The 6,206-nt window shown below is 47.9% G+C and overlaps 2 non-coding genes across 2 annotated transcripts; both read left to right on the forward strand.

The window, feature by feature from the left end:
- The first annotated feature begins 366 nt into the window (after positions 1 to 366).
- On the forward strand, positions 367 to 2,289 carry LOC126877901 (small subunit ribosomal RNA). Its single transcript, XR_007695436.1, has one exon. It is a non-coding gene; the product is annotated as a small subunit ribosomal RNA (ribosomal RNA).
- A 3,359-nt stretch (positions 2,290 to 5,648) lies between these two features.
- Positions 5,649 to 5,803, forward strand: LOC126877900 (5.8S ribosomal RNA). Its single transcript, XR_007695435.1, has one exon. It is a non-coding gene; the product is annotated as a 5.8S ribosomal RNA (ribosomal RNA).
- Positions 5,804 to 6,206: the final 403 nt, after the last annotated feature.

Raw genomic sequence — 6,206 nt, forward strand, 5'->3', positions numbered from 1 at the left:
CTTGTTCGTTCAGCGTGAGGTGCGTATACGTGCTTTACCGCTAAGATATTCTAATAAGTCTTTTTACACGAAGACAGCATTATGGAAATGTTCCTTTAGAAGTACGATTCTAAACATTTTATATAAGACTATGAGAGAGAGAGAGAGAGAGAAGAGAGGAGGTGGAGTTGAGAATTACAAAGTGGCTGCGAGCGGCGTTCGAAGATTATTACTGAACTATGGGTGTATCTCGAACGTCGCTAGGAGATATATTTTATAGATATATCTATCTTAAGAACGAAAAGTCTCGTCGTACGGTGCTTACGTCCCACCTACGACACGAAGAGAACTTAAACGAAATTTATAAGAATTGTTATACGAATAAGATCCCTGGTTGATCCTGCCAGTAGTCATATGCTTGTCTCAAAGATTAAGCCATGCATGTCTCAGTACATGCCGCATTAAGGTGAAACCGCGAATGGCTCATTAAATCAGTTATGGTTTCTTAGATCATACCTACATTTACTTGGATAACTGTGGTAATTCTAGAGCTAATACATGCAAACAGATTCCGACCAGAGATGGTAGGAATGCTTTTATTAGATCAAAACCAATCGGTGGCGGATGGCTCGTCTGTCCGTCCATCGTTTGTTTTGGTGACTCTGAATAACTTTGTGCTGATCGCATGGTCATCTAGCACCGGCGACGCATCTTTCAAATGTCTGCCTTATCAACTGTCGATGGTAGGTTCTGCGCCTACCATGGTTGTAACGGGTAACGGGGAATCAGGGTTCGATTCCGGAGAGGGAGCCTGAGAAACAGCTACCACATCCAAGGAAGGCAGCAGGCGCGCAAATTACCCACTCCCGGCACGGGGAGGTAGTGACGAAAAATAACGATACGGGACTCATCCGAGGCCCCGTAATCGGAATGAGTACACTTTAAATCCTTTAACGAGGACCAATTGGAGGGCAAGTCTGGTGCCAGCAGCCGCGGTAATTCCAGCTCCAATAGCGTATATTAAAGTTGTTGCGGTTAAAAAGCTCGTAGTTGAATCTGTGTGTCACAGTGTCGGTTCACCGCTCGCGGTGTTTAACTGGCATTATGTGGTACGTCCTATCGGTGGGCTTAGCTCCTCGCGGGCGGTCCAACTAATATCCCATCGCGGTGCTCTTCACTGAGTGTCGAGGTGGGCCGATACGTTTACTTTGAACAAATTAGAGTGCTTAAAGCAGGCTACCTTCGCCTGAATACTGTGTGCATGGAATAATGGAATAGGACCTCGGTTCTATTTTGTTGGTTTTCGGAGCCCCGAGGTAATGATTAATAGGGACAGATGGGGGCATTCGTATTGCGACGTTAGAGGTGAAATTCTTGGATCGTCGCAAGACGGACAGAAGCGAAAGCATTTGCCAAAAATGTTTTCATTAATCAAGAACGAAAGTTAGAGGTTCGAAGGCGATCAGATACCGCCCTAGTTCTAACCATAAACGATGCCAGCCAGCGATCCGCCGAAGTTCCTCCGATGACTCGGCGGGCAGCTTCCGGGAAACCAAAGCTTTTGGGTTCCGGGGGAAGTATGGTTGCAAAGCTGAAACTTAAAGGAATTGACGGAAGGGCACCACCAGGAGTGGAGCCTGCGGCTTAATTTGACTCAACACGGGAAACCTCACCAGGCCCGGACACCGGAAGGATTGACAGATTGATAGCTCTTTCTTGATTCGGTGGGTGGTGGTGCATGGCCGTTCTTAGTTGGTGGAGCGATTTGTCTGGTTAATTCCGATAACGAACGAGACTCTAGCCTGCTAAATAGACGTAACTTATGGTATCTCGAAGGCCCCCGGCTTCGGTCGGTGGGTTTTTACTACCAACGTACAAACAAATCTTCTTAGAGGAACAGGCGGCTTCTAGCCGCACGAGATTGAGCAATAACAGGTCTGTGATGCCCTTAGATGTTCTGGGCCGCACGCGCGCTACACTGAAGGAATCAGCGTGTTTTCCCTGGCCGAAAGGCCCGGGTAACCCGCTGAACCTCCTTCGTGCTAGGGATTGGGGCTTGCAATTATTCCCCATGAACGAGGAATTCCCAGTAAGCGCGAGTCATAAGCTCGCGTTGATTACGTCCCTGCCCTTTGTACACACCGCCCGTCGCTACTACCGATTGAATGATTTAGTGAGGTCTTCGGACTGGTGCGCGGCCAATGTGATAAGCATTGCCGATGTTACCGGGAAGATGACCAAACTTGATCATTTAGAGGAAGTAAAAGTCGTAACAAGGTTTCCGTAGGTGAACCTGCGGAAGGATCATTAACGATACGATACCAAAAGAATTTGACTTGAACACATATAAAAACTATGAAATATATATCACAATGGTCGGTAAGGAGCCGTACTCCTCCTGTATCGACGAAAGTATATACGACGTATTAACAAGCTATATACTTTAACAAACGAAAACGCCAGGGAGCTTGGCAACCTCCGTTGGCACGAATAGAAATATTCTTAAGGAGGAGACGACCCTCCAGCTACGGAATTATACGAAGAGAAGGTGGCACTCTCTCTCGATCATCGGGATGAAGAGATATATATATACAAGTATAAAAACGAAATGCGAATGAAACTTATTCGAGGCGCCTGCGTGAGGTCGTAAACAGAAAGACCCGCCGTCTCCGAATAAAACATATAACATATAATATATATATATATATATGAAATTCTAATAAAAGGGAACTCTAGCTTCGAAAGAGCCAACAAAAGTTAAGGCTCGATATCAAACGAAAAAATTACGATGGAAACCAGGTGTAAAGAGAAATGCAGTCGTGGCGCCTGCGAGAGGCCGTACACAGAAAGACCCGCCGTCACGATCTCGTATTTCGTATTTGCATCGTGGAAACCGTACAAACGAAATATAAAAGTCCATGCAAACTAATAAGAAAATCTCTAAAGTGCCTCGTGTCGGAGTGATCATGCTCGCCTATTCTCTTCTATGTTTCGTGGTCTGTGTTGCGTTTGTTCTCCTCCTAGCAACGGGACATATCGAAGACTCCTCTTTGGGATCGAACGAAGCGTCTAGAACGAGTCGACGAGAGCGAAAGAACTTGTAGCGAGTCGCGCAGAGCGAAAGGATACCGATATACATCTTCGAAGGTTCTCTTCGAAGATCCATGGATACCTTCTGCGTCGACTTCTCTCGTCTCTTTCATCGAAACTCTCGTCGTTCTCGAAACGTGCTTCCTACCCAAAGGGCGTGTGCTCTTCGTATGTCGTTTCGTTCGAAATAACGAAACCACGTGTAACATACTCGTGGATCGGGTAACCTAGAACGAAGACGCATCGCGTGGATGTTGGCCCGCTATGCGACGATGACCGATGATGATGATGATGATGATGATGATATGATGATGATGTCGATGTCGACGACGACGACGATGAAGACGATGTGTAGCAACGATTCGTAACTAGTCTAGCCGAAGTTCGTTCAGAGGGGAACGCCGCCGGCTTCGAAGCCTCGATGTCGTGAGTCGGACACCCGTGCCGTCGCTAGAGTTTTTCAAACTCTGCTTCTGGATATTGGGACGAAAGACCGCTCGAGGACGACGACAGCCGTGCGTGCGTATCCCATCGAATTTTTTTTACACCACCTGAACGAGACTAAAGTTTCGTCTAGTTGATCGTCTACCGTCGCATAATGTATATTATATACCGTTCAGAGGGGACCGGCTGTCTATCCTCGTTGTCGTGAGTCGGACACCCGTGCCGTCGCTAGAGTTTTTCAAACTCTGCTTCTGGATATCGGGACGAAAGACCGCGCGAGGACGACGGATGCGAGTCCCATCGAATTTTTGACTTACACACTACCTGAACGAGACTTAAAGTTTCATATTATATACCGTTCAGAGGGGACCGGCTGTCTATCCTCGTTGTCGTGAGTCGGACACCCGTGCCGTCGCTAGAGTTTTTCAAACTCTGCTTCTGGATATCGGGACGAAAGACCGCGCGAGGACGACGGATGCGAGTCCCATCGAATTTTTGACTTACACACTACCTGAACGAGACTTAAAGTTTCATATAATATACCGTTCAGAGGGGACCGGCTGTCTTTCCTCGTTGTCGTGAGTCGGACACCCGTGCCGTCGCTAGAGTTTTTCAAACTCTGCTTCTGGATATCGGGACGAAAGACCGCGCGAGGACGACGGATGCGAGTCCCATCGAATTTTTTATTTAAACACTACCTGAACGAGACTTAAAGTTTCATATAATATACCGTTCAGAGGGGACCGGCTGTCTTTCCTCGTTGTCGTGAGTCGGACACCCGTGCCGTCGCTAGAGTTTTTCAAACTCTGCTTCTGGATATCGGGACGAAAGACCGCGCGAGGACGACGGATGCGAGTCCCATCGAATTTTTTATTTAAACACTACCTGAACGAGACTTAAAGTTTCATATAATATACCGTTCAGAGGGGACCGGCTGTCTTTCCTCGTTGTCGTGAGTCGGAGACCCGTGCCGTCGCTAGAGTTTTTCAAACTCTGCTTCTGGATATCGGGACGAAAGACCGCGCGAGGACGACGGATGCGAGTCCCATCGAATTTTTGATTTACACACTACCTGAACGAGACTTAAAGTTTCATCCAGTTTGTCGTCTATCATCTCATATATAATATACCGTTCAGAGGGGACCGGCTGTCTATCCTCGTTGTCGTGAGTCGGACACCCGTGCCGTCGCTAGAGTTTTTCAAACTCTGCTTCTGGATGTTGGGACGAAAGACCGCGCGAGGACGATGGATGCGAGTCCCATCGAATTTTTGATTTACAAGACACACACTACCTGAACGAGACTAAAGTTTCATCGAGTTTATCGTCGCATAACCCGTTCGGAGGGGACCGGCTGTCTATCCTCGTTGTCGTGAGTCGGACACCCGTGCCGTCGCTAGAGTTTTTCAAACTCTGCTTCTGGATATCGGGACGAAAGACCGCGCGAGGACGATGGCTGCGAGTCCCATCGAATTTTTGTTTTTTTTTTTTTTAAAAAAAAAAACACCACCCGAACGGAGATGTGTTCTATCTTTCGTCGATTTTTCATGCTTTCAGTCGGTCGCGTGGTCGCCATCCGTTCGGAGGGGATCGCCGGCTTCGAAACCTCGATGTCGTGAGTCGGACACCCGTGCCGTCGCTAGAGTTTTTCAAACTCTGCTTCTGGATATTGGGACGAAAGACCGCTCGAGGCGGACGGCCGCGCGAATCCCATCGAATCTTTACTATCACCCGAACGATGGAGAGATGCACGCGCGCTGTTTCTTGAATAATTGGACGAGAGAGTAGAATCAAACACATATATAACATGGGCTAGCCACCGTGCTTACTCGTTCGCGAGATCGTGTGCTGTACAGAGGATTCAGAATCGGGTGTATATATCCCCGTCGTTTCCTGACGAACGGAGCTTCGATCTCGATGGTTGTTATATATCATAATGTACTTTACGCCCGGCCGGCGAACGCGCGTATCTTCGCGCGTTCGTCGTTTTCTTTTTTTTTCGAACGTTTTTGTGTCGTCAATCCTATGGCGACTTCTGCGCGTTCGATTCCCGTTGGTCGAACGTGACGGAACTCGGCTTCGCTAGAACCGAGAAGAGTACATTTGAGTATTGAACTGTTGTAAATTTATAAAAGATTACCCTGAACGGTGGATCACTTGGCTCGTGGGTCGATGAAGAACGCAGCTAATTGCGCGTCAACGTGTGAACTGCAGGACACATGAACATCGACATTTCGAACGCACATTGCGGTCCACGGATACAATTCCTGGACCACGCCTGGCTGAGGGTTGCTCACGTAAACCTAAGACTGCTTGCGTTGCGTATCGTTACTCTCCGTATCTGTCTCTCTCTGTCCCTTCTTGCCTTAACAACCCGCCGTCGTTCTTCTTTATATAAGAGAACGTTTCAGAGTCGGACGAAGGTACAAGAACGAGGATACGAATAAGAGCGGACGGAGAGAACATACGCGACGTACGAGCGATTGTTGGACGCTCGTCGGCGTTCGTCGCGGTCGTGCAGAGACCGTGCAAGTCGTACGCATGCTCGATATATAATCTATCGTGTTCACGGGAGACTACGAAACTCTACCTCTGTCTCTCTCTGTCCCTTCTTGCCTTGACAACCCGCCGTCGTTCTTCTTAAAAATTATAAGAGAACGTTTCAGAGTCGGACGAAGGTATACGAAGGGATACG

This window comes from Bombus huntii, unplaced genomic scaffold, assembly GCF_024542735.1.
Source record: "Bombus huntii isolate Logan2020A unplaced genomic scaffold, iyBomHunt1.1 ctg00000273.1, whole genome shotgun sequence".
Classification (NCBI taxonomy): domain Eukaryota; kingdom Metazoa; phylum Arthropoda; class Insecta; order Hymenoptera; family Apidae; genus Bombus; species Bombus huntii.